The sequence below is a fragment of the Garra rufa genome, chromosome 4, assembly GCF_049309525.1.
Source record: "Garra rufa chromosome 4, GarRuf1.0, whole genome shotgun sequence".
In the NCBI taxonomy this organism is placed as follows: domain Eukaryota; kingdom Metazoa; phylum Chordata; class Actinopteri; order Cypriniformes; family Cyprinidae; genus Garra; species Garra rufa.
The window spans coordinates 49,886,911-49,905,328 of record NC_133364.1 but is presented as its reverse complement, the minus strand read 5'-3'; the positions used below and the strand labels follow the sequence as shown (position 1 = coordinate 49,905,328).

At 40.4% G+C, this 18,418-nt stretch overlaps 1 pseudogene; it reads left to right on the top strand.

The window, feature by feature from the left end:
* Positions 1 to 18,418, top strand: part of LOC141332989 (uncharacterized) — a 57,887-nt pseudogene that overhangs the window by 21,566 nt on the left and 17,903 nt on the right.

Below are 18,418 nucleotides of genomic sequence, written 5' to 3'. Positions count from 1 at the left end.
GTTCTACTTGAATAAGGCAACTAACTGAATTAACTGTCTTGGAATGTTACTATGGCAACTATATTTTAAAGGATGCAACATTACTATGTATGAGAATATGATTACTATAAACATTAAACTTAAATGGATGATCCAGAACACCTACACTAGTAAAAAGAAGAAGGAATTATTATTTGAGCAAATGAAACTAGATAATAGAATTATCACAATAGAAAAAGAGTCTCATTCCTCAAAATCAGCCCAACTCCTTGCTGAACTTAAATCTCGGAGAGTCCAGTTAAACCAATTGCTCACCAGGAAAGCAAGAACTTCTAGAAGCTCCCATCACCCTGTTGGAAATTAAAACTGCAATAAATTCGTTACAATCAGGAAAATCTCCAGGGCCTGATGGGTACCCAGAGGAATTTTTTAAGATTATGAATGATAAAATAAATCCATATCTTTTGAAAGCTATTTACACCTCTTTTTATGCATCTAAACTTCCTAATTATATGAATATAGCTAATATTACCATAATACACAAAAGAGAAAAGGATCCAGAGGAATGCAGCTCTTATAGACCAATCAGTTTGCTAAATGTAGACTTAAAGGTCCTTGCTAAAATCTTGGCTAAACGCCCTGAAGATGTAATTCCTGACATCATAGACCCAGACCAGACAGGGTTTATAAAAGGCCGCCACTCCAACTGCAATACTAGAAGATTATTTAATATAATATGCCAGCTTGATCATAATCTTGTGCCTGGAATCTTAGTAGCAATGGATGCGGAAAAAGCATTCGATGTGGAGATACATGTTTGATGTTATGTCTAGATTTGGTATTGGTGAAAACTTTATAAAATGGGTCCGTTTGCTCTATTCATCACCTAAAGCTGCTGTATTAACTTACGGCGTTCTCTCTGACTCGTTTGCACTTTATAGGGGGACCCGTCAGGGTTGCCCCTTGTCCCCACTTTTATTTGCCATAGCGATAGAGCCACTGGCAATTTACATTCGAAATAATCCAAAAATCTTTGGTGTTAATATTGGTAATAGACAACAAAAGATACTGCTTTAAGCTGATGATATTTTGCTAACTATAACAAACCTGCAAATATCATTACCTGAATTAACTGACTTGATTAAGCAATTTGGAGTTATTTCCGGATATAAAGTAAATTTTTACAAGTCAGAGATAATGCCGTTAGGATCACTAGATGTATCAGAGCCTAATTATTGATGTATATTATTATTATATATAATAATTATACCTAATTATTAAGCCATTCAAATGGTCCCATAGTGGTATCACTTATTTAGGTATCCGTATTACACCCAAACTTTCACATCTTTATGAAGCAAATATTAAAACATCAATATCTCGTTTCTAGGAAGACTTCACAAGATGGTCAAAACTTCCAGTCACTTTCTCATGAAGAATAAACCTTATAAAAATTATAATATTCCCCAAAATTCTATACCCATTATCCATGACTTTTTCAAACCTGACAAAAGCCGATATAAAATCTCAATAGTTCCATGTCTAAATTTATTTGGGCCAGTAAGCGACCTAAAGTCAAACTACAAATTTTGCAATTGCCTACTGATAAAGGTTTTTTAAATATTATATATGGGCAATACAGGCTAGGATCATTCTAGACTGGGTACATAAACCTGAAGATGCTCTGTGGGTAGATATAGAACAAGAGTTTTGTAGCCCACTTGCTTAGTTTCAAAGTTTCTTTAAAATAATGGGGTACAGTTAAATGAATGCCAAAGCGCAGCATTTTGTTCGCATGCCCCTCCATCACCTCATAAACCCCAGTTTGAGAACCACTGGTTTATAGCGTTCACACGATAAAATACAGTACCTTCTTTATAAGTACTGCTCCATTCTAATGCCTCCTGAACAGTGGTCATCAATTCACTTGATTAAATTGATATTATTTTCTTTTTTCCTCTCTTTATTTATTTTATATATTTTGTTCTACTTTATACAAGATATAGAAGTGTACAACTTATACATTACAATCTTATACCGCACATTATTACATCTAACTTTAACCTGAATGTTTGTTTTGCCTTATTATTTTTTTATTGACTTTTGTATACAGCACTGTTTTCTCCTATTTTGTACTGTTTTTCTCTATGTCCTACACAGTCTTGTTCTAAAAAGAACAAAAAAAATATTCAGTAAATTAAATGATCTTACTAGAAGAATTGGATTATAATAACAAATGGCCAATGTGAAAGCAGGATATTCTCAGCTGCACTTGAAGGCAACATTAGTTTGTGATCTCAACACTTCTGTCAAATGTCAAAACATTTCTACACCTGTGTGGCATTATTCATAAATATCATTCATTTCAGCTTTGAGAATAAAAACCAACCTGTTTGTTCCTCAGCATCTTCATGTTTGACTTCGAAAGTTTCTTCAATTTTCATGTCTTTGTTCTCCTTTTTAATGAATGTCATCTTTGTTTGTTCCTCAGTATCTTCATGTTTGACTCTGAATGCCTCTTCAATCTTCATGTCTTCACTCTCCTTTTTAATAAACGCCATCTTTGTTTGTTCCTCAGTATCTTCAAGCATGAATGTTTCTTCAATCCTCATGTCTTCACTCTCCTCTTTAATAAACACCATCTCTATAATAGTGTGTCACGTGGATTTCTGTTGATTCTCCAGGAGTATTTCTGTGTGTTTGTACACTTTGTCCTGTTTAATATGAGAATAATTAATAGAAAGAACAATCAAAGCAAACTAAATCTCTGTGTGCGTCTTTATCAGCTCCTAGTTCAGTAGTCAGTGCACTAGTGAGACATTCAGAGAGTTAATAGACTTATAATTAAAATGTATAAAATATAAACAAATTACACAGAAGGTTCATTTAGGTAAGCTATTTTTGTTTATATTTGGTATTCAATTATTTGTTAATATCTAATATATTACACTTTCATGAAATCATTCTCGGTTGTGATTCACTCGTTTGTGTTTGTTGTTGTCGTTTGTAGTCCGCGTGCCGCTGAATCGAATCACTGAATCATTTCACAAATGATTTGATTCAAATGATTCGGATTCTGAGTCTTTCTCGTCACTTCTTATAATCACACGATTGATTCAAGATATAGACGTACCTTCTCTGTTATTAAAGGATAACGTTTTAAGACTACTTTATTTAACACTAAATAAAGCATTACAACGTTATATTTAACAATGATACGTTCATTTATTTTACATAGCCTGTAAATGCTTTAATTGATGTAACAGTTTGCATTGATTTAAAAACTTTAAAACCCACAAACCTTTCTTCACGTGAATCACAACAGATGAGGAGCGCAGCGCAGCTTTATGACTGTCACGGATTGCAGGAGGGTGAGGAGCCTCAGGGAGAACAAATGGAATCCGGAATTTCAAACAAACAACTTTTAATGAATCAAAAGGGAGAACACAACCTCTTTACACTACATTAATGACTTTAAGACAAGACAAAGAAACTCAGAAAGGGATGTACTATAAATACTAACCAAACGAGAAACTAATGAGGATAATTACTAGACACAGGTGAACAGAATAACCAATTAACTTAACAAGAACAGGAAACAGACCATAAAAGGAAAGACAGGAACTAAGGCTGGGGGAAAACACGGAACATGGATTGTGACAGTACCTCCCCCTCCCGGTAGGCGCGTCTCGCGCCGTGATGGAAACACCGGGGAGGGGGGGCGGGCGCCCTGGAGGCCGTTACGGAGCAGGACCTTGCTGGGTTGGGAAGGCCTCCAGGGCGGAACAGGAAGCCATGGCGGGTCAGGCGGCCACGGCCGGACAGGTAGTTCGGGTGGCCATGGTGGGTCAGGAGGCCACGGCTGGACTGGTAGTTCGGGTGGCCATGGTGGGTCAGGAGGCCACAGCCGGACAGGTAGTTCGGGTGGCCATGGCGGGTCAGGCGTCCACGGCCGGACAGGTAGTTCGGGTGGCCATGGTGGGTCAGGGGGCCATGGCTGGATTGACTCCATGTCCATGGCCTTGGTCTCAGCACTCGGCCCAGGCAAGGTGGCCATGAGCATATGGCCCCCCCCCCAAAATTTTCTTGGGGTAATTTAGGAGTTTTGAAGGGCCTTCTGGCAGAGCAAGCCCTGGAGTGAGCTCTGGAGGAGCGGAAACTGGATGGCACTCTGGAGAAGCGGACTCTGGAGGGAGCTCTGGAGGAGCGGGCTCTGGAAGGAGCATTGGAGGAGCGAGCTCTGGAGGAGCGGGCTCTGGACGGCTCTCTGGAGGAGCGGGCTCTGGACGGCTGGACGACCCCAGCGGAGATTCAGGAGGGCTGGGCGTCTCCAACGGAGACACTGAAGGAGCTAGCTCTGGGCGAGCAGTCACTGAAGGAGCTAGCTCTGGGCGAGCAGTCACTGGAGGGCGCTCTGGCGGCGCAGTCACTGGAGGGCGCTCTGGCGGCGCAGTCACTGGAGGGCGCTCTGGCGGCGCAGTCACTGGAAGGCTGGGCGGAACCAGCGGAAGTTCAGGAAGGCCGGACAGGACCAGCGGAGGATCAGGAAGGCTGGGCGGAACCAGCGGAGGCTCAGGAAGGCTGGACAGGACCAGCGGAGGATCAGGAAGGCTGGGCGGAACCAGCGGAGGCTCAGGAAGGCTGGACAGGACCAGCGGAGGATCAGGAAGGCTGGGCGGAACCAGCGGAGGCATTATTAGATTGTACTCAGGAATAGAAGTCCACTCTAGATGGGGTTTGGAGACAGGAGCGAAGTCTGGGTTCCTAGACATTCCCTCATATTCCACGAGTATTCCCAGGGTTACAACTGCAACAACCTCTTCAGAATTAGACTCTGGAGAGAGGATTGGGGCCGGAAACTCCAATGGGAGTGCCATGTCCATAATGTCAACAACATCCAATTCGGCTGGAGACTCAGGATTGGTGGCCACCTTGGCCGGGGACTCTGGAACAGAGGCCGTCTTTGCAGAGAAATCAGGAACAGCGGCCGTTTGGGGTGTTGCAGCCATCTTGCATGCAGACTTGGGCGGAGCAGCCCTCTTATGTGCAGACACGGGCATTTCTGACTGACCTGACGGCGGAGAAGCCGGCTGACATAACGTCGGAGAGGCCGGCGGGCTTGGGCGCTGAGTGGTCGGCTGGCTGGCTCTGAATTGAGGCTGGACACTCTCCAGACACCGAAGGATCCCTTCCCTCCAGCTCAGTCCTGTTGTGTCTGGCAGGTCCACTGGACGATAGTAATTGGCCCCAATCCAGAACAGTGAATTTAGCGTGGCATCATCCAGCGCCGACATCATGGCCAGCCCACAGAACTCCCGGGCGTATTCCACAAACGGGAGATCTCTGCGGGCTAAGGCGGAGAAGAGATCGGCGACCTCCATGTATGTGGTCTTGTCTTCTGTCACGGATTGCAGGAGGGTGAGGAGCCTCAGGGAGAACAAATGGAATCCGGAATTTCAAACAAACAACTTTTAATGAATCAAAAGGGAGAACACAACCTCTTTACACTACATTAATGACTTTAAGACAAGACAAAGAAACTCAGAAAGGGATGTACTATAAATACTAACCAAACGAGAAACTAATGAGGATAATTACTAGACACAGGTGAACAGAATAACCAATTAACTTAACAAGAACAGGAAACAGACCATAAAAGGAAAGACAGGAACTAAGGCTGGGGGAAAACACGGAACATGGATTGTGACAATGACGTCACACAAGACCAAAATAAAAGTCCCATTGGTGCACTGCTCTCTAGCATCACGAACACATTATAGAGATGTTGTAAATAGAATTGAATTTCGTACCCATATGATGATGCATTTTTAAGTTATTAACATTGTGACGATGTCATAAGTCATCGTCAGTCAGCTTTAACCTTTAGTATATTCCCTGTATTTTGTTTGGTTTATTTTTTGTTGGGTTATACTATTAGTATGAATGTTTGTTTTCTGTTATTGTTTTAATATAATTTTGAGGTTAGTTTTCTTGTCTAAGGTGCACATTAGGTCAAGAAAAAGGAGACACCAAGAGGTTTCTTTCTTATATTTCTTATTTTATTTAGAGTTTGCCAACTTCATTTACTTACCTTTGTCTCTGGGTTCATGACTGCAGCATGGTTTCCGGGGGTGGGGGTTTAAGAGGAAGTGCCGCCTTCCTGCTTCCTATTTTATACCAACATATGGAATTCTGGGTAGTGTAGGCATAGTCCACTACATAGTCTGAGCAGGGGGGTCAGTGTTTATTGTGTTTATTCGGAGTGTATGTAAAAATGTATTGTATTGTCTATAATTAGTATTTAATTTGATAATGTTGATGTCAAGTTATTTTGAATGTTATATTTACTTAAGTTTATTTAATGTTTAGGTGTGTGTATGAATTCTTTTTGTTGGTTTCCCTGTGTTTAAGATGGTTTGACCCTTGGGTGTAAAAGGGCTTACTTAGCCTTTCTAGAGTGAATTGTGGTTGAGGCCTCCATAAGGAAGGTCAACTCTAATGTTTTAATGTCATTTTTGAGTTAATAAACTCTACTGAGATCGCAAGCAAGTGTCTCCCTGCCTTTCTTCTGGCCATGTCCTCACAATATGGTGGCAGCGGTGGGATATTCCAGAAAAGGAGCATTGCTGTGCTGAATCTTCAGGTGTGATGGCACCAAAGCGGGCACGTAATGAGAAACCAGCCCAGATGGACCTGGGAGATGATGGAGAAGAACTGCAAGGAGCTGGTGGAGGGTCTGTTGAGCTGATTCCCCCTGAGAGTTCTTCTAAGGATATTGCAGATCTTAAGGATTTGTTCCAGAAGTTCCTGTTGGATCAAAAAGTGAGACAAGATCGTCAAGAGCAAGAAAATGCACGACAAGAAACCAGATGGAGGTCTTTGCAGCACCAGTTTCGACTACTGCAGGGAGAAGTGAGTCAGCATACCTCACAGGGAAATTTGCCAGCAGCGGGAAGTGAGGATCTAGGCCTTTCTTCCAGAATTTCTGATGGAGGCCAACATCCGTTTGCTAGGGGTTCGATAAAGGAGCCAAAGATGCAACAGCTCAGTGAGATGGATGACATTGAGCATTATCTGACTACCTTTGAGCGAATCGCCACAGTGTGTAAATGGCCTTCAGAAGATTGGGCCATTCGGTTAGTTCCCCTTCTCACTGGTAAGGCCCGTGCTGCTTACGTGGCTATGGATGTGGAGGAAATGACTGACTATGGACAAGTGAAAGAGGCCATACTGAAGAAATATTCCATCAATTCTGAGACCTATCGGCAGCGGTTTCGTACTATGGAGGTGTTGATGGAAGAAACTCCAAAGGAATTGTATGTTCGGTTGAAGGATCTGTTCTATAAATGGGTGAAACCGGCAGAAAAGACAGTCTATGAGGTTGCAGAGACACTCATTTTGGAGCAGTTTTTGAGAATGTTGTGTCCGGAACTTCAAACTTGGATTAAAGAACATGATCCCTCTTCGGCTGAGGAAGCTGCCAAGCTGGCTGATGTCTTTGTAGCTGCTAGGCGTAGGAATGAGCCTTGGAGTTATGCTCAGTGGAAGAACGTAAAGGACAAGTCATCTTCTCGCAAAACATCCTCACTGCTAGAAGGCGGTAAGAGTATGGGTGAGAGACTGGGGAAACAAATAGAAACGTTAAGCGTAACTACAGGTGGGACTATTAAGTGTTATAGTTGTGGCCAGATAGGCCATAAGAAACCTGTGTGTCCGAACCTGAATAAAAAGCTTACTAATGTCTGTTATGTTCCCAGAATGATGATACCTGAACCTAGCATTGCTCCATTGCCCTGTGAAGTCACAATTCCTGTAAAAGTCAATGGCAAAAATGTTATTGCATTGGTAGATACAGGATGCACTCAAACTTTGGTGGAAGCTGGCCTTGTATCTGAATGTTCTATAGAAAATGATTGTTCTGTCATGGTAAAATGCATCCATGGTGAAGAACGGTCTTATCCGACCACAGAAGTGTATTTGGGGGTTAATGAGCAATCCTATCTTATGAAAGTGGGGCTAGCTTCAAAATTGCCATACCCTGTGATCATTGGTCATGACTGTCCTGTATTAATGGATTTATTGTATCCAGGCAGTACTTGCAATGTGGTGTTAACCCGTGCAACATCTAGACAGAGACAGAAGGTAAATGAGATAAACCCCTTAAAATGTCTTCCTTTTTATGATTGTGAGATTCCAACCCATTCCATGAAGCCTGTAAAATCTAAAACAGAGAAGAGGGTAGACAAGTTCCAGGGAACAGTGGTACAAGTCACAAATGGGGAGGGTCTAGAAAAATTCAATTTGGAGTGGCAGATCCCCACTGACATGTCAGAATTGCAGAAAACTGATTCTGAAATTGGTCCCATCTATTCTAGAATGGTTGAATATGAAAAGCAATGTCAAGAGATGTCTTTTAAGGGTTCTTCTTTTTGTTTGGAGAATGATCTTTTGTATCGTAAGACCCGAAACGCACCACAAATGGTTCTCCCCTTAAAAGTACGCACAATGGTCATGAAAATGGGGCATTCTATCCCTTGGGCGGGCCATTTGGGTCGCCGTAAAATGTATCATAGAATCAGCAAGCATTTTTTCTGGCCAGGCATGACTAAAGATATAGCCGAATTCTGCAAGAGGTGTCCAGAATGCCAAAGCACTGCCCCTCAGGGTCCCCCAAAGGCTCCTTTGATGCCTTTGCCAGTAATAGAGGTGCCTTTTCAATGGCTGGGCATGGACATTGTAGGCCCTGTAGAGAAAAGCAAAGTAGGTAATAAATATATGTTGGTAATTTGTGACTATGCAAGCCGATATCCTGAGGTTTTCCCTTTGAGAAACATTAAGGCAAAAACTGTAGCTTTTTGTTTGGTGCAGTTTTTCTCTAGGGTGGGTTTACCCCAGGAAATCTTGACTGATAGAGGAACAAATTTCACCTCTAATTTATTGAAGCAGGTTTATCAATTGTTGAATATAAGAGGTTTGAAGACCACCTCCTTCCATCCAGAAACCGATGGCCTTGTGGAACGGTTTAATCAAACTCTTGTACGAATGCTACGTAAATTTGTGAGTGATACAGGGTCTGATTGGGACCAGTGGTTACCTTACATCCTGTTTGCGTACAGAGAAGTTCCACAGGCCTCCACAGGGTTTTCTCCTTTCCAGCTGATATATGGGCATGAGGTGCGGGGTCCCTTGTCTTTGTTGAAAGAGTCCTGGGAGCAAAGTTCCCACATGGTGAGTTCAGATAGTGTTATTGATTATGTGTTGCAAATGCGAGAGAAATTGGAGAAGATGACTAAATTAGCGGCAGAACACTTACAGGAATCACAGAAAAGGCAGAAATGCTGGTATGATAGAAAGACAAAGCCACGTTCTTTTGGAATAGGGCAACAGGTTTTAGTCATGCTTCCAACAAAAGAGAACAAGTTGCTGGGTAAATGGCAGGGACCATTCAAGGTCACAAAGAAGTTGGGTCCTACCACTTATCAAATTGCTACTCCAAGGGAGTCACGTTCTCATAGAATCTTGCATATTAATCTCTTAAAGGAATGGTTTCCAGAGAAAGAGTCTGCAAGTGTGAATTTGATTCGGGTGGTAGATGATGAAGAGGAGATAGAAGAACAGTATTTAGCTGTTAGTCAGGATGTCTCCTCAGTTAATCTTGACCATTTATCAGGGGAATGGAAAAAGCAAATTGAAGAGTTATGTGATCCAGAGCTGTTTAAGAGTTCTCCTGGTTGTACCACACTGGTTCAGCATCAAATTGTGTTGAAACCTAATGCTCAAGTGAAACGAATGAGTTACCGCATTCCTGAAAGGATGGTGTCAACATTCACTGAGGAAGTTAAGGTAATGCAGGAGATGGGCATTGTGGAGCCTTCCCAAAGTGAATGGTGTAACCCAGTCGTTTTAGTTCCAAAAAAGGATGGGAGTTTGCGTTTTTGTATTGATTTCCGTTACTTAAACTCTGTATCTAAATTTGACTCTTTTCCTATGCCCCGAATCGAGGAGCTAGTTGAGAAGTTGGGGAAGGCCAAATTTATCAGCACGATAGATTTATGTAAGGGATATTGGCAGGTGCCATTGGCTCCTGAATCTCGAGAATTGACTGCTTTTCGTACCCCTACAAGTCTTATGCATTTTCGGGTCCTTCCTTTTGGGCTCCATGGAGCTCCCCCTACATTTCAAAGGCTAATGAATACTGTTCTTCAGGATTTAGGTGAGTTTACAGCAGCTTACCTTGATGATGTTGTAATATTTAGTGACAGCTGGAAGCTGCACCTTGAACATCTTGCAACAGTGTTTCAGCGAATTAAGGATGCTGGCTTGACTATCAATCCTGTTAAGTGTTCTCTAGCCAAGAGGGAGACAGAGTATTTAGGCTATGTATTAGGTAATGGTGTTATTAAACCCCAGGTCCAAAAGATCCAGGCTATTCAGTCTTGTCCGTTTCCAAGTACCAAAAAGCAGATCCGATCCTTTTAGGATTAGCTGGGTGGTACAGGAGGTTTATACCTCATTTTGCCACTAGATCGGCCTCGTTAACAGATCTGACCCGAAAGTCAAGTCCAAACCAAATTCAATGGACTGAACAGGCCAGGTTAGCTTTTCAGGATGTGAGGGATGCATTGGTGACTAATCCTGTCCTGTACAGCCCTGACTTTGAGAAAATGTTTGTGCTTCAGACAGATGCTTCTGAAGTAGGATTGGGAGCTGTTTTGAAACAAGAGCAGGGAAGTGAGTTACATCCTGTGGCTTATTTGAGTCGGAAACTTTATCCTCGGGAGACTAGATACTCCGTTATTGAGAAGGAGTGTTTGGCACTTAAATGGGCTCTTGATTCTTTCAAATACTATCTGTTGGGACGAGATTTTGTAGTGGAAACGGATCATAGCGCATTGCAGTGGATTGATAAAATGAAAGATACCAATGCTCGTGTAACTCGTTGGAGTTTGGCCATGCAACCTTTCCATTTTACAGTAAGACACCGACCAGGGTCAGAGAACGTGACCGCTGACTTTCTCTCTCGCTTACCTTGCGAGAGTTTAGGGGAGGGGAAGGTGTGACGATGTCATAAGTCATCGTCAGTCAGCTTTAACCTTTAGTATATTCCCTGTATTTTGTTTGGTTTATTTTTTGTTGGGTTATACTATTAGTATGAATGTTTGTTTTCTGTTATTGTTTTAATATAATTTTGAGGTTAGTTTTCTTGTCTAAAGTGCACATTAGGTCAAGAAAAAGGAGACACCAAGAGGTTTCTTTCTTATATTTCTTATTTTATTTAGAGTTTGCCAACTTCATTTACTTACCTTTGTCTCTGGGTTCATGACTGCAGCATGGTTTCCGGGGGTGGGGGTTTAAGAGGAAGTGCCGCCTTCCTGCTTCCTATTTTATACCAACATATGGAATTCTGGGTAGTGTAGGCATAGTCCACTACATAGTCTGAGCAGGGGGGTCAGTGTTTATTGTGTTTATTCGGAGTGTATGTAAAAATGTATTGTATTGTCTATAATTAGTATTTAATTTGATAATGTTGATGTCAAGTTATTTTGAATGTTATATTTACTTAAGTTTATTTAATGTTTAGGTGTGTGTATGAATTCTTTTTGTTGGTTTCCCTGTGTTTAAGATGGTTTGACCCTTGGGTGTAAAAGGGCTTACTTAGCCTTTCTAGAGTGAATTGTGGTTGAGGCCTCCATAAGGAAGGTCAACTCTAATGTTTTAATGTAATTTTTGAGTTAATAAACTCTACTGAGATCGCAAGCAAGTGTCTCCCTGCCTTTCTTCTGGCCATGTCCTCACAAACATCATAAGTCTATTAATATTATTCTCTATTTTTTAAATGTACATTTATAACACTATGCTTTGTTTATATACCATTAAATTCACATTAACTAGTTAATGCTGCTGTAACTGTTACAAAGAGAGTGTGATGGCAAATTTGATCTATCACTCTTTTGACTATTGTAATCAATCTTAATCTTAATCAATCAAAGTTTTTTTGTTGTTTGTTTATTTATTTCTCTTTTGGAAAGTCATTGAAACACTGTCAGGGATTTTATTTTTATTTTGCTATTGGGGCAAATGAGGACACAAAAAATAGATTTGTCACAGTTTCCATTTACCACTAAAGAAGTTTACAAAACTATGACTACTTTAATTTCTGAGAACCACAAAAATAGAAAAAAAAGGGTCTATATAGAGACAAAGTCAAGTAAGAAAAAAACTGTTCATGTCAATCTTTGCATGCATTTTGTCAGTTACTTGCAGTCAGAGTTAAAAATTTGGAATGAAGGACATCCAAAATAATTTGTATTTGCCACAAGGACTGTTTCTGCTAGGATACTCCTCAATTTCTTCATCATACTTTCTGTAAAAAGTTGAGTTAAGAGCTTCCCAGCTAACAAAGTTATGTTCTGAGAATGTTTTCCAAATGTTCTGTTTTGGTTGTGGAAACGTGATTTGAAATGTTCTAGAAATGTGGAAATGTCCAGTTTTGTTTAAAGTTGCTGGTACGTTATCTTAAGGTTACCATAACATTCCTGCAACATTCTTTCCATCTCAGTTTCACTATAAATACAACGTTCAAAGAATGTTGATTGGTAATGTTCTAAAAACGTTAAATTGTCCAGTTTTTTAATGTTAGCACAACATTATCTTAAGGTTGGCATAATGTTCCTATAACGTTCCTTCTACTCAGTTTTATTATTAATACAACGTTCAAAGAACATTTATTTGGAACCTTCCAAAAGCATTAAAATGCCCACATTCTTTAATGTTAATTTATGGATAGAAAAATGTCCCTGAACCATGCTTTTAACTTAATTTTTTATTAACACAAGGTACAACCATCCCAATAACATGAATTTTTACAAAAATTAATTATATAAACTGCACACTTAAAATGTTACATTATGGTAATGATATGGTAAAAACTTGAAAAGAAAACAACGACAACAAATGATTAGTTCTGATTTACATTTAAGCTTGTACTGGGAACTCAGTCTATTTATATTTTAAGCTTAATCAGTGAGAATATGAGGGTGTGCTGGAGCCAAACTAGGTCCAGTCTCTTCATGCTCTGTCTGTAAAATAAATAGATTGACTTATGTTACTAATGGTGATATATTATTTCATAAGCATTCAATAATAACAGTGCAGCCACTCCCTAAAAGTTAATCCTTAAGTTGTTTAGTATAAGTATTATAATTATTTACTATAAGTAAATCAAACATGATTTAAAGGTAGCTTACAAATGTTATACAATGTAAATGTTGATAAAACACGGTGCAGCTTCATTTCATGCACCGTAGATTCTTTTTCTTCCTTTATTTCCGCCTCTCACTCCGATTGGCTGACACATTATTGTTATTTTACCCATTGGTTTTAATTTGACTGAAAAAACACAGTATATTTTACATGTTTAACTGTACACAGTTATAATGTATATGCTCTATATAAAATCATACATGTCATTCATGTTAAACAGAGCCCTTTGCAATCTTGTAAAGGAACCCACAAGAGACTGGGATAAGCATCTTGATGCTGTGATATTCAGACTCAGAATATCTGGTTTGGACCTTAAAGAATTAGTCCCTCTTTTGGAATCTTAATTTTCAAGGCTTTTCATTAATCAGTTTCAGAGATATGGGGAACTCAATGCGGCTGCATGTCCAGATTGTTGAATTTTACCCATTTTCAGATGTCGAAAACCAAATATTGGTCACTTTGTGTACAGCTGATACTTATTTTATTTAAAGAACAATGTCCAAAGAGGAAATAGGCTAATGTTGAAATTAGAATTGTATGTTGTTTCCGGTCAGGAACAGTAGTCAACATGTTTGTTGTCAAGCACTTCTGTTTATCTGGGGGAAAAGAGTCATTTTTTAATTTTTGACTGGAGTCTTCCTTTTAAGTAAATATTCTTTGTGTATGTACTATATGGGTCTGTTTTTTTATTTTACTTTTTAAATTAGCTCTGTTTTCAGATAACTTAAATTCAAATGGGCAGTATGTACATAGGTAATATTAATAACGGCATAATATTTTTAAGAATCAGAATCAGAAAGAGCTTTATTGCCAAGTATGCTTGCGCATACAAGGAATTTGTTTCAGTGTTATTAGCTTCCAGTACACAGAGACGCACAGACAATAAAAATAAGAGAATAAGAAAAATACACATATGTAAGCATAAATAGACCAAAAATAAAAATAGAAAATAATAATGATAATTGGTAAAAAAAAATTGACAATAAATATGTATGTACAGTTGTGCTATAGGTGATAGGATGGAATACAGGGATGTGTTAGGATGGAGGTTGTAGCAGTAGATAAAGTCAGATTATTTCACACATTTTGCACAATGGGAGGAACATTTTAACTGTTCATAAGGTGGATTGCCAGGGGGAAAAACTGTTCACGGTCTGGTAGTCCTGATCTTTGGAGCTCTGTAGCGCCGGCCGGATGGTAAGAGTTCAAAGAGGGGATGACTTGGCTGTGAGGGGTCCAAAGTGATTTTCTGAGCTCTTTTCCTCACTCTGGATGTATACAGTTCTTGAAGGGTGGGCAGGGGAGCTCCAATAATCCTCTCAGCAGACCGAACTATTCTCTGCAATCTTCTAATGACTGATTTTGTAGCTGAGCCGAACCAGACAGTTATTGATGTGCACAGAACAGACTCGATGATGGCTGAGTAGAACTGTCTCAGCAACTCCTGTGGTAGGTTGAACTTCTTCAGCTGGCGAAGGAAGTACAACCTTTGTTGGACCTTTTTTACAATGGAGTCGATGTGAGTGTCCCACTTCAGGTCCTGGGACATGAAACATCCCAGGAACTTGAATGTCTCCACTGTAGCCACAGTGCTGTTCATGATGGTGAGTGAGGAAAGTGCAGGGGGGGTTCCTCCTGAAGTCCACTAACATCTCTACAGTTTTGAGCTTGATCAGCTCCAGGTTGTTGTGACTGCACCAGACAGCCAGCTCTTTTACCTCCTGTCTGTAGGCAGACTCGTCACCGTCCTGAATGAGGCCGATAACCGTGGTGTCGTCTGCAAACTTCAGGAGCTTGACAGAGGGGTCTTTAGAGGTGCAGTCGTTGGTGTAGAGGGAGAAAAGCAGTGGGGAGAGAACACAACCTTGAGGGGCGCCGGTGTTGGTGGTGCGGCTGCTTGATGTGAATTTCCCCAGTCTCACCAGCTGTTGCCTATCTGTCAGAAAGCTGGTGATCCATTGACAGATAGGGCTAGGAACAGAAAGTTGGTTTAGTTCTGTGTGTAGGAGTGGAGGAATGATGGTGTTGAAGGCCGAACTGAAGTCCACAAACAGGATCCTCACATAAGTCCCTGGTCTGTCCAGATGCTGCAGGATGAAGTACAAGCCAATGTTCACTGCATCATCCACTGACCGGTTTGCTCGATAAGCAAACTGCAGGGGGTCCAGTAAGGGTCCGGTGATGTCCTTCATATAAGCCAGAACCAGTTTTTCAAACGACTTCATGACAACAGATGTTAGCGCCACAGGTCTGTAGTCGTTAAGTCCTGTTATCTTGGATTTCTTTAGAACAGGAATAATAGTTGAGCGTTTTAGGCAGTGAGGGACTTCACACATAGGTATTACATAGGTAATTTATTATTACATTTATTACATAGGTAATATTAATAACGGCATAATATTTTTAAGAGGTTTTATATTTTATATAAACGTTTATGTATAATAGTTTGTGTGTGTGTGTGTGTGTGTGTGTAGTCTCTCATCATCCCAACTGTACAGTATATACAACAGTTCAGATTGGTCTCACCGGTAGTCTTTTATCTTCAAAGAGCGCAAAACCACAAAGTGCTACAACGTGAACCACAGAAACTATTGGTTAGTAATAGATGCAATGAATTCTTCAAAATTCAAGATGAAATCGGATCCTATTAAAACACTGTAGAAATGATCATGCAGCATTTATGCCTTGTCCTCTAATACAATCCTTTAGGAATGGTTCCAAAATGTGATTATTACAGCCTTCCACAAAGCTGCAAATGTTAGTGTTAGAAGTTAGCAAGTAACTGATGGGTGCAAATTAAACCCATTCACTGATGTTAAAATGCTAACAGTGTCCTTTATTTTGCTTCCTGTTAGCTCTCCCTTCAATTCATGATATACAAATGTGAAGTTTTTAAATTGTAGACAGAGCAAACACATTGTCCATAGTCCATATTATTCCTTTCATGTTCATGCATTAAGCTCAGTCCAATACAATATAGCTAGTTGGTATGGTAAAGTGTACCATGGATAAAACACATTGATTTAAAAATTGAATTAGAATTTATATCATTGTAGGAGCCCTGTATTGGATTCTTGTTGAAATTCTTTAGGATTGTTTTGACAAGGGAACATTTTTAAGATTCTGAAAGGGGAATACAGGTCCTTCTCAAAAAATTAGCATAGTGTGATAAAGTTCATTATTTTCTGTAATGTACTGATAAACATTAGACTTTCCTATATTTTAGATTCATTACTCAAGTAGTTCAAGCCTTATATTGTTTTAATATTGATGATTTTGGCATACAGCTCATGAAAACCCCAAATTCCTATCTCAAAAAAATTGCATATTTCATCCGACCAATAAAAGAAAAGTGTTTTTAATACAAAAAAAGTCAACCTTCAAATAATTATGTTCAGTTATGCACTCAATACTTGGTCGAGAATCCTTTTGCAGAAATGACTGCTTCAGTGCGGCGTGGCATGGAGGCAATCAGCCTGTGGCACTGCTGAGGTGTTATGGAGGCCCAGGATGCTTTGATAGCAGCCTTAAGCTCATCCAGAGTGTTGGGTCTTGCGTCTCTCAACTCTCTCTTCACAATATCCCACAGATTCTCTATGGGGTTCAGGTCAGGAGAGTTGGCAGGCCAATTGAGCACAGTAATACCATGGTCAGTAAACCATTTACCATTGGTTTTGGCACTGTGAGCAGGTGCCAGGTCATGCTGAAAAATGAAATCCTCATCTCCATAAAGCTTTTCAGCAGATGGAAGCATGAAGTGCTCCAAAATCTCCTGATAGCTAGCTGCATTGACCCTGCCCTTGATAAAACACAGTGGACCAACACCAGCAGCTGACATGGCACCCCAAACCATCACTGACTGTGGGTACTTGACACTGGACTTCAGGCATTTTGGCATTTCCCTCTCCACAGTCTTCCTCCAGACTCTGGCACCTTGACTTCCGAATAACATGCAAAATTTGCTTTCATCCGAAAAAAGTACTTTGGACCACTTAGCAACAGTCCAGTGCTGTTTCTCTGTAGCCCAGGTCAGGCGCTTCTGCGGCTGTTTCTGGTTCAAAAGTGGCTTGACCTGGCGCCTGTACACGGTGGCTCTGGATGTTTCTACTCCAGACTCAGTCCACTGCTTCCGCAGGTCCCCCAAGGTCTGGAATCGGTCCTTCTCCACAATCTTCCTCAGGGTCCGGTCACCTCTTCTCGTTGTGCAGCGTTTTCTGCCACACTTTTTCCTTCCCACAGACTTCCCACTGAGGTGCCTTGATACAGCACTCTGGGAACAGCCTATTCGTTCAGAAATTTCTTTCTGTGTCTTACCCTCTTGCTTGAGGGTGTCAATGATGGCCTTCTGGACAGCAGTCAGGTCGGCAGTCTTACCCATGATTGCGGTTTTGAGTAATGAACCAGGCTGGGAGTTTTTAAAAGCCTCAGGAATCTATTGCAGGTGTTTAGAGTTAATTAGTTGATTCAGATGATTAGGTTAATAGCTCGTTTAGAGAACCTTTTCATGATATGCAAATTTTTTGAGATAGGAATTTTGGGTTTTCATGAGCTGTATGCCAAAATCATCAATATTAAAACAATAAAAGGCTTGAACTACTTCAGTTGTGTATAATGAATCTAAAATATATGAAAGTCTAATGTTTATCAGTACATTACAGAAAATAATGAACTTTATCACAATATGCTAATTTTTTGAGAAGGACCTGTACACAATGGGCCAACCCACTTTGTACAGCGGCCCATGGAAAAAACACATCATGCAAGCGCTAAAAAACCCATCATATATGCTGTTGGCATGTAAAAACTATGTATGTATACATACACACATACACACACACACACATGATATATATATCTGACCGGCCCACATTAAAGAAAATAGTCCAGCCCCTCTGGCATTAGCCAGAATGTCATGCCTATATCCAGTTGGAACTGAAACGCTGTACCCCCTTGAAATTCCCCCTCCTGCGTCTCCCCCATATTCAGCTCTTTATATAGGCTTATATATAAACCTCAATGTGCAAAATTATTATTATAAATATTGTTGGTTGTAGTATATACTTTTATAATGATACTGTACAGTCTGTAGTCTCTATTCTACATTTTCTGTGGTACACCAGTCAGGAATAATGGTCCTAATTTCACTGTATGCAGAAAAATACAAAGACAATAAAGG